The 10,099-nt window shown below is 50.0% G+C and overlaps 2 non-coding genes across 2 annotated transcripts; both read right to left on the bottom strand.

The window, feature by feature from the left end:
• Positions 1-2,792: 2,792 nt before the first annotated feature.
• TRNAT-AGU lies at positions 2,793-2,866 on the bottom strand. The gene has a single exon. It is a non-coding gene; the product is annotated as a tRNA-Thr (tRNA).
• A 3,920-nt stretch (positions 2,867-6,786) lies between these two features.
• Positions 6,787-6,868, bottom strand: TRNAA-AGC. The gene has a single exon. It is a non-coding gene; the product is annotated as a tRNA-Ala (tRNA).
• Positions 6,869-10,099: the final 3,231 nt, after the last annotated feature.

Raw genomic sequence — 10,099 nt, 5'->3', positions numbered from 1 at the left:
ACCCAGCACAGTCTGCGTCCCAGTTTCAACCCTTTCACGAAAAGTCACGAATAAAGAAACCTTTGTTAAGTAATAATGGGACATGTATTTTATTTTTACACGTGTGCTGGAAGTGGGGGTAACGGGGTGAACGGGGTATGTAACCGAAGAGGAGAGTCAACAGTAACTGGGTAAAGAAACAGGGGCAGGTTCAGCTTCTCTGTAAAGAAACTGAACAGTCACAGGTCACGCTGCTCACTGCTCGCTGGTATTTGAAGAGTTCCTTGTCGCTGTCCCAGGCGCCTGTATAGGGTTTCATGAGCAAGTGCATTAGCGGGCAGGCTGGGTCCCCGAGAATGACTATAGGCATCTGCACATCCACAACAGTTATTTTGTGGTCCGGGAAGAAACTACCTTCCTGCAGGCGTCTGAGCAGCCCACAGTTCCTGAAAACACACGCATCATGAACCTTGCCTGGCCACTCGACATTGATGTTTGTAAAACATCCCCTATGGTCCCCCAGTGCTTGCAGCACCATTGAAAAGTAGCCCAATTTCTCAGCAGCTGACTGTGGAAGAGGTGGACGATAAAGTGCGAGGAGGAGAAAACGGCGATGATTGCAGCGGGCTCCATGCTTGCAGTGCTGTGGCGTCCGCGCTGTCACTGACCAGAAAAGTGCCCGAACAGATTGCCCGCAGGCGCTTTCAAGGAGGGAGGGAGGGAGGTTGTGATTGACGGTTCAATGACGACACTTACCCAAAACCACCCTCGACATATTTCTCCCCCCAGCAGGCATTGGGGGCTCTACCCAGCATTCCAATGGGCAGTGGGGACTGCGGGAACTGTGTGATAGCTTCCCACAGTGCACCGCTTCCAAAGTCGACGCTGGCCCCGTGAATGTGGACTCAGAAATTCGAATTAGTGTATTTAGTATGGATACACAAATTCGACTTCATAAGGTCAAATCCACAAATTCGAACTAAGTTGATTCGAAATAGTCTTGTAGTGTAGACAAGGCCTTAGTCCTTACGGTGCCACCAGACTCCTCACTGTTTTGGTGAAATAAAACAAAACACATTCTAAGCTGATCTTAACCCTTTCAGTGCCCTTACAAACTTAGATGCTTCTCACCACAGGCTGGCTGGTTGCTTTTCAGCCGGGGTCTCCCCTTTGATCAGCTCCTCAGTCACTTGGTGTGGTGGTGTCTGTAGGTGGAGGTGGAAGAGAGAGATAAAGCATGGCGAATGTCTCTCCTTTTATCATGTCCTTCCTTCCCCACTGGCTTTGTGGCCCTCTTCAGAGTCAGGTGAGTATCACTGCATCTCTCCAAGCAAGGTTGAGCAATTCCCCGTGTGTGGCCTCATGTAGGTGATGGCTGATTCCCCCAACTTACAGCATAGTGACAACCATACTGCACAATTCTCATAACTTCATATGCATGAATGGTATACATAGATGGATAGAGAAATGACTTTTAGCGGATCATATCCTTTCCCCTGATACCTTACAAGTCATGTTCTATATGTAAGATCACGATTATATGAAAATGAGGAATATGGGGGTTACAGCCCGCTCCCCCAAAGGTCTAGAATGTCACACTGAGATTCTATTTTCATTTATGTAACCAACTTTGACCTCTCTGCCTAACACTTATAATCACTTACAATCTATCTTTCTGTAGTTAATAAACTTATTTTAATGTTTTATACTTACTTGTGAAATTGTCCAAAGTGCTTGGGAAAGCTGCTCAGATTAAAAAGGCTGGTGCATATTCACTTTCTTTTTGAGGAAGTGGTGAATTAATTAATGAGCTTGCACTTTTCAAGAGGTTTTGAGCAGTGTAAGATGGTACATTTCTGAGGTGCAAGGCTGAGGGCTGGGGAGATATGCTGGTGTCTCTCTATGTATAATTGAGGAGTGGCTTATAGAGCATTCATGCAACTTAGTTGGGTGCATTGCTGCATGTTGTTGGCTGAATGATCACAGCACATGGAGTGGGTTTTGCTGCTTGTCACTAGTGCAGCATTGTAAGACACAGCCCAGGCTGGAGAGATAAGAGGACAGAGCAGTTCCACAGTTTGGGATTGTACCCCACGGATCCCACCACACAGAGACCCTGCTGTGACCAGCCGTGATAATACTGTGCTCAGTGCTCTGCCTTGTAGCTTCAACAGCTGCACATGCAAGATGAGTTACAGTGACATTGACCTTGTTTCCATGTTTATCCAAAGCCTCCTTTTGACACTTGTCAGCAAAAAGACCCGTTTCTTTTGCAAGCATTTGTATGGCTAGCCAGAGTCGGGCTTCTCCGTTAACAAAAAAGATTGACCAAAAGGGGACAAGAGGAGGCACGTTCAGCAAGGCAGCACTGGATGCTGGATCCTGAATCTGTTCTTTATCAAGCAGCTCTCTTGGCAAGCTCTGCCATGGTGCCACGCTCTGGGATTTCTCCCCGAACTGCTCCATTTTCATCAACAATAACATGAAAGGTGAAAGGACAGTAATTCTCCATTTCCTGCAAGCCCTGCAGAGAACCCTCTAGAAGGGGCTCTGTGAACAGATATCCCCAGCGAATTGCATGGCCACATAACACAGGGTCTCCTGTCACAGCAAATTGCAGCGGAAGCAACCTCCTTGCCAATGCCAATAGCCTTTTCATCAACACCAGACAGAGGATTTGATTCTCTCCAATGCTCCGTTGGAAAGAAGCCTTTTCCTTCACAAGCAATTACTTGGATTGTCAAGGGAGGTCTCTTCTGTTTCCTAGGAAGACACAGGAAAATGTGAGCAGAGGAGACAAAAGCTATAGAACAAGGCACTACTGGGAGTTGAACCCAGGATCTCCTGTTTACTAGACAGGTGCTTTAGCCTACTAAGCCATGGTGCCTTCTCCAGCAGCCCCTTTGCATTCACTCCACTTGATGGTCCAAGACTTCACCTTCAAATTCCAAAGTAAAAATGTTCCCCATTTCCCTCAAGACTTGCAGACCTTGAGCAGGCTGGCTCAGTGCACAGAAAGCCACAGCTGACCTGACAGAGGGCTTCTAACATGCACTTCTCCCACAAGCCGCTGTGATCAGATACTGATTAGTCCTCTGTATTTCAGTCACAGCAGCTTCACCTCAACTCTGAGTCATGGTAACCTTTCCATCAGCTCCAGATTTACCACTTAACACTTTCCAAGACTTAGCTGCAAGGAAGGGTCTCTGTGTCTTGAACAAGCACTTACAAGGATTGTGCAGTGAGGTCTTTTCTTTTCATTAGAAGAAATAAAAGAAAGCAGCCTGACAGAAAAGCCAGATTCAGCAAGGAAGAACTGGCAGGCCAAGCCAGGATCACCTGGTGAGTAGGAAGGCTCTTCAGCCAGCTCTTCCCAAAGATCACTATCCAGAGGCCACTTCCCACAGAGACCAGTTATGGTTACAGACCCATCCTGAAATTAGAGCAGGGTATTTTAAAGCTTATTCTCACAGTAAAGTAACACAATTCAGCCATGTCAGCACAGAGGACAAAGCACTCCTTCAGTTCACAGTTATTGCTACTGATCTCACTGACAAACTTGCTTTTCTCGGGGCTGCTCCCAGCACTTTAGGGAGTTTTTCCTCTTCTCCCTTCCAGCTGTGGTGATGGGATTGCAGCAGCTCCCCGGATGGCCGGCTTTGCTATTTCACTTACATCCTTCTCTTCTTTGGCTGAAGCTGTGTTTGCCACCAGTTTAATCCATAGCTGAGACTGCAGGGACCAGCAGCTAGTTACAAAGGCTCAATTCCCATCGCCATCAGTGGGAGGTTATCCAGGGCTGCAGGATTTGGCCCATGGACAGTCAAGGTGCTACAGCAGCTACATTCTTACGTGGTGAGTCCTGCAGCCTATTACCAAACTGCTCTGCCATAGTCTGCAGAGGGCCTGACTTGCTGAGAATCAGGCAGAAGAGAGACCCTGGAGCAGAAAAGGAAAATGTCCTCAGCAGTCACAGCTGGCAGGAGCAGCAAAGACTGAGTATCAGACACACTTTTTCACCAGGACAATAAATGTGCACAACCCCCTGATATATTCTCAATTCACGCCCACACCCAAGGAAGCCCTATTCTGCTCTATTACACTCTCATGGGATGAGAGGGAAGGTCCTCTCATGGGTAAATAACTGGTTACAAGGTAGGAATAAATGGTCAGTTTTCAAAATGGAGAGAGGTCAATAGTGGTGTCCCCCAGGAGGTCTGGGACAAGTACTATTCAACATATTCATAAATGATCTGGGAAAAGGGGTAAACAGCGAGGTGGCAAAATTTGCAGATGATCGAAAACTACTCATGAAAGTTAAGTCCAAAGCAGCCTGGGAAGAATTACAAAAAGAGCTCACAAAACTGGGTGAAAGGGCAACAAAATGGCAGATTAATTGATAAATGCAAAGTGATGCACATTGGAAAACATAATCCCAACTATACATATAAAATGACAAGGCCAAAAATAGCTGTTGCCACTCAAGAGAGATCTTGGAGTCACGGTGGATAGTTCTCTGAGAACATCCACTCAGTGTGCAACGATGGTCAAAAAAGCAAAGAGAATCTTGGGAATCATTAAGAAAGGGATAGAGAATAAGACAGAAAATATCATATTGCTTATGGCCGACCACATGCATTGGCCTCCCCCTGGCAGGGGACTTATAGGCCCTTCTGCCAGTTGGTGCTGGCAGCAGCAAGGGCTGGGTTCAATGTCTAGGGGAGGAGAGCAGCAGAGAGGGAGGAGGAGAGAGAGTCCCAAGAGCAGAGTGCAAACCAACCAGCTGAGGGTCTCACAGAAGTCCTGAAATAACAGTAGCTCCAGGTCCCATCAGGGCTGCCCGGGGGGGTAAGTGGGGCAATTTGCCTTGGGCCCCGCAGGGGCCCCCACAAGAGTTTTTTGGGGTTCCTGGAGCGGGTCCTTCACTAACTCCGGGGGCTCTGGAAAACTCTCGTGGGGCCTGGGCCCCCAAAGATTCTTCCGCTCCAGGTCTTCGGCGGCAATTCGGCGGTGGGGGGTCCTTCATGAATGAAAAGTGACTTCATTGAAGTGTTGAAGTGCCTTAATGGAGAGAAAAGATTGGGTATGAAAGGGCTCTTTAATCGAGCAGAGAAAGACATAACAAGACCCAATGGCTGGAAGGTGAAAAGAGACAAATTCATATTATAACTAAGGCACAAATATTCAACAGCGAGGATGATTCACCACAGGAACAAGCTACCAAGGAAAGTGGTGGATTCACCATCTCTTGATGTCATTTAATGAAGACCACATGCCTTTCTGGAATGTGTTGGCCCCAAAAGTAGCTCTTGTGTCATACAGGAGGCCTGTGATATGCAGGGGGTCAGATTAGATGCTCTAATGGTCTCTTCTGTGGAGGAGGGGTGGGAATTAGTAACATTTTGAGGATCGTTTGGGAAATGAGCCTTTGCTGACAAGGTTTGTCTCTGTTCATATTTCACCTTCAGGTGTTATGTTGAGGGATATTTAGTATATTTTTGAGAGGTTAATAACTATCTCCTCAACTTTATTTACTCAACTTAAAAATTGGTGTCACTTGATTTTTGCATCTCGCTGTGAAAATACAACTGACACATGTGGCTTTCTACAGGGGGTCATGATGTTAAAGTTGGGGAATTCAGTCTCTGTACTTGTGGGGGGGGTTGCTTTTTTACAGCTGCCTCACTGCCAGGCACACCGGGCTGTTAGCTGCACCCACGGTCCTTGCCAGGGGCCTCTGCTGAACCCTGGGCGGCTGCACTGCCGTGCTGGAGTGACTCTGCAGGGGGAGAAGCTGCTGTGGAGCAATGTAGATCAGGTGCAGGAAGGAGACGGGGTCACTATTCACATTCTGAACTGCACAATTTTCCAAATTTGGGAATAGATTCATAGACTTAAGGTCGGAAGGGACCATTATGATCATCTAGTCTGACCTCCTGCACAATGCAGGCCACAGAATCTCACCCACCCACTCCTGTAACAAACCCCTAACCTATGTCTGAGTTAGTGAAGTCCTCAAATCGTGGCTTAAAGACCTCAAGGTGCAGGGAATCCTCCAGCAAGTGACCCAAGCCCCAGGCTGCAGAGGAAGGTGAATGTCTGAGAACAATTCTACGGGAAGGTGAATGCAGAGCAATGACATTGAAGATGCCCAGACCTCCAATGGGGGCAGTGTGAAAATTAATAATGGGAAGATCATTTGCGAAATTAGTCGTCACTGACAAGATTTGTCTCTGTTCCTATTTCACGCTATGGTGTTAGTTAGCGGAATCAGGACAGATTTTTACTATATTGATTAAACACTTAATTTTATTTAACCAAGCCAAAAACTTAATGCCACTTATTTTTTCTCTGTCCTAGCAAGAATGAATTGAATTTTGTGACTTTCTGGAAAGTGCAGCAAGATTAAATGTGGGGAATTCAGTCTCTGTGTTTGTGAGCTGATGTTTTCCTGTCACAGATCAGTGCCTGCATTGAAATACCAAGAGGGATCTAAGGGCTGGTGTACGCTGGACACTGAATTGGCAGAGCGACATCTCTCAGGGTGTGAAAATCCCCCACCCCCAAACCCATAGAGTTAAGGTGATCTAAGCCCTGGTTAGATAGTGCTAAAGAAAAGGAATAATTGTTCTGTCCATGTAGCTATTACAAGGATGGGAAAACCCCTCCTGTCAGTGTCTACCCCCAAGTGCTATAGCAGTGTCACAGCAGCATTTTAAGTGTAGATGGAGTGAAAGTAGATCTGGCTCCACTTTGCAGTGTGGATGCTCAGGCACTAAGACTACAATAACAGCAGCGCAATACTTGCATAGTTGGCAGGATTTGAACCTATGCAGGGAGACCCCAATGGATTGCTAGCCCATCACCTTAACCACTCAGCCACAACTACTTGATATATTCTTGCTTCACTACATGATGATTCTCTTTTCACTGAATTGTCACTTCAAATTGTTTGCTCAGACCAGCTTCCCCAGCACACTCATGGCTGCATTAGTGTAAGTGTGTCCTGGGCTGAACAGCGAGAATTCCTGCCCATTTCCCTTCCGGTTGGAGCATGATTAGAGTGTGTTTGTGTGAACGACATTGCTGTAGATTGTTGTTCATTTCCCACACTGACAATTCAGACAGTCCCTTTCCTAGTCAAATCTCCAGCACATCGTTCTGATAGCAGGGGGCAGGATTTCTCTGGGGCACTGAGGCCTGGTGCATGAATGAGCGGGTCACCACGTCTGATCTGAGGTCGCAAGCCTTGCATTCCACCCTTGATGTTTCATGGACTAACAACAGCAGCAGAAAGAAAAAGCTGAGCCAATATCTCCCTGGCAGAGATGGAGGTGCCACGTCCCCTCTGTCTGACCATTGCATTTCAGGAGAGAAGGGTTCACTGGAATCGAATGCCCTGGCTCAGACAAGAGACACAAGAAGATTTTGCTTTTCATGGATCTGTGCAAAGGAAATTTTGTCTCTGTGTGAAACTGAGGTCGGAAATGAAACGTCCACATGGTGGCCCAATGCTCTAGGGAATGTGGGTGAAGGACATGGGCTGAGAAATGATTTAACAGGGGGTTGTATTTATCGCCCTGATTAAAATCCATGGCTAAAAGGCAGCCACTGTTGTTAGTACTTGTACCTGTGTAGGGACACCCCAGTGGGTGTCAAGTCCATTGCCTTCACCAGGGGCAGTCGATTATTTTATCAAGGTACAAATTTCTTGGTCAAGGCCTGGACTCCAGAGAAAACAATACACTGCTGATAAGAAGAAGTACATCAAAAGATTTAGCAGCCACCATGGGCATAACCCTGAGTCTCTGTTGGAGGGAAGGACCTGCCGCCCAATTGCCACCGTCCAGGGCCGGCTCTAGCTTTTCTGCCGCCCCAGGCAGAAAAGAAGAGCGCTGCCCCCGAGCGGCGCCGACCGCAGCCCGAGCCCCCGCCCCCCCGAGCAGCGCAGCGCCGCCCTAGCGCCCCCCCACACAGGGAGGCGGCCCGCAGCTGGCTACCGGTTGGTCTGGAGGGTGTGGGGTGGCCGCTACCCGCAGGAGAGCAGCGCGAACAAGCTGAGGAGCGGCCCCTCCTCTGCAGCTGGGGCAGGGCCGCGCTACCGGCTCCGCCGGGGGGGAGGGGGTTGCTTACCGGGAAAGGCGGGAGCTGGTAGCGCAGCCCTGCCCGGGCTGCAGAGTAGGGGCCGCTTCTCGGAGTGCACCGGCGGGGACAAGCGGAGGAGAAGCGGCCCCTCCTCTGCCGCCCGGGCCGGGCGGCGCTACCGGCTCCCGCCTTTCCGCGGTAAGCAACCCCCTCCCCCCCCCACCCCCCCCCACCCCACCCCCGGCGGAGCTGGTAGCGCGGCCCTTCCCCGGCTGCAGAGGAGGGGCCGCTTCTTGGTGTGCACCCGCGGGGACAAGCCGAGGAGCGGCCTGTCCTCTGCAGCCAGGGAAGAGCTCCCGCCGCTCTTCCGGTAAGCGGGCACATACATGCCCGTCATTTCGCCGCCCCCTAAATTTCGCCGCCCTAGGCACCTGCTTGTTTAGCTGGTGCCTAGAGCCGCCCCTGCCACCGTCACTTCATTCATCCTTCGGTGGCAATTCGGCAGCGGGTCCCTGAGTCCCTCTCGGAGGGAAGGACCCACTGCAGAATTGCTGCCGAAGAAGCGGGGGGTGGTAGAGCTGCCGCCGAAGCGCCACTGATCGGGGTAGAGCTGCGCCCTTCCACTTTGCGCGCCCGAGGCAAGTGCCTCACTCGCCTCGCCCATGTTACGGTGCTGCAAACTCCATCCCAGAGCCTGCACCCCAGAACCCCTCCCCCACCCAAACTCCCTCCCAGAGACCAGCCTCTCACCCCTTCTGCACCCAAACTCCCCCCAGAGCCTGCACCCCTCCTGCACCCCAATCCCCAGCCCAGGGCCTGCACCCTAGACCTCCTCCCCTCACCCAAACTCCCTCCCAGAGCCTTAGGCAGGTGAGGGGTGGAGTTTTGGGGGGCGGGTTCTGGGCGGTATGAGTGACATTATTGGCCCACTGGGAGGACTGGAGGACTGGCACTGGCCCTAAGGTAAATTGAGGTTGAGACCCTGCTTTAAGGGATTGGAGCAATGCTGGAGAGACTGACGGGCAGGGAGCTGGGGAGCTGTGTGTGCCCCAAGGAGAGTTGTTGTTGTGCTCTGGTGACACAGAGCGGGGGTGGTGAGTTTGTAAGCTGTGGTGTTTGTATAGAGATAAAGTTCACTAACCCCCAGGTTAAAAACTGTTCTTGCCCTGGGCTGTACATGACACTCTCTGTTGCAAGTATATAGATCAGTGGGTGAATGTTTCCCTGCAGGGTAATGGGTTCCTAGTTCCAATCCAAGTGATTCCCTTTAAAAACGTTTTCAAATGAAAATGGATTTCCAGACCCATCTCCAGTATGTTCAGGAGTTTGCTGAAGGGGGCAGGGGGCTTGAAATGAATTTAAACACTCAGCATTTTCCTGTACAAATGAATAAAGACCTTTCCAGCTGAAATCAGTTCCAGTCCTCAGCGTCTCTAAGATGGACACTCAGTAGCTGAGGCATGTGGGACACCTCTGTGGTGATGACAGGTGAAAAAATGCTGGATTCAATGAAAGCTGAGACCATAGGAGGGGAAGGTGAACGGCAGCACCACACAGGATCATAACACTCAGACACGGGGCTCCACTGTCACTGCGCCTGTGTTTTCCACTATTTCTATCCCCCTCCCCCACACACTGTCACACACAACCTTCTCCCCTTGAGCCCAATCCAATCCTCCCCCTCCCACACTTCACGGGACACAGCCTCTCGGTGACTCACCCAGATGGGGGCTTGTCTCTGCATCTCCCCAACAGGGGAGCAGAGAGCCGAAAGGGCCACAGGAGACCAATGGAGCTAGGCAGGGATAGAAAAGACTTCCCCTCCCTTCTCGTCTCTTCTCAAGAGTCTTGTTAATCTCACCCATGAGACGTTCCAGCACCGGGTGGGCTCAAAGCACCAACCTTCCCCTCAGCAACGGAAGAGGGAACCAGCTCTATCACACAGAAGGAGGTTCCCCACCTCTGCTGCTGCCATCCTGCAGCCTTTCATATGGATTTGTTTTAGCTAATGCAACCCCCTCAACCCCTAATCCAT

Source organism: Mauremys mutica, unplaced genomic scaffold (genome assembly GCF_020497125.1).
Source record: "Mauremys mutica isolate MM-2020 ecotype Southern unplaced genomic scaffold, ASM2049712v1 001160F_np12_obj, whole genome shotgun sequence".
In the NCBI taxonomy this organism is placed as follows: domain Eukaryota; kingdom Metazoa; phylum Chordata; order Testudines; family Geoemydidae; genus Mauremys; species Mauremys mutica.
This window is presented reverse-complemented; position numbering and strand designations above follow the sequence as displayed.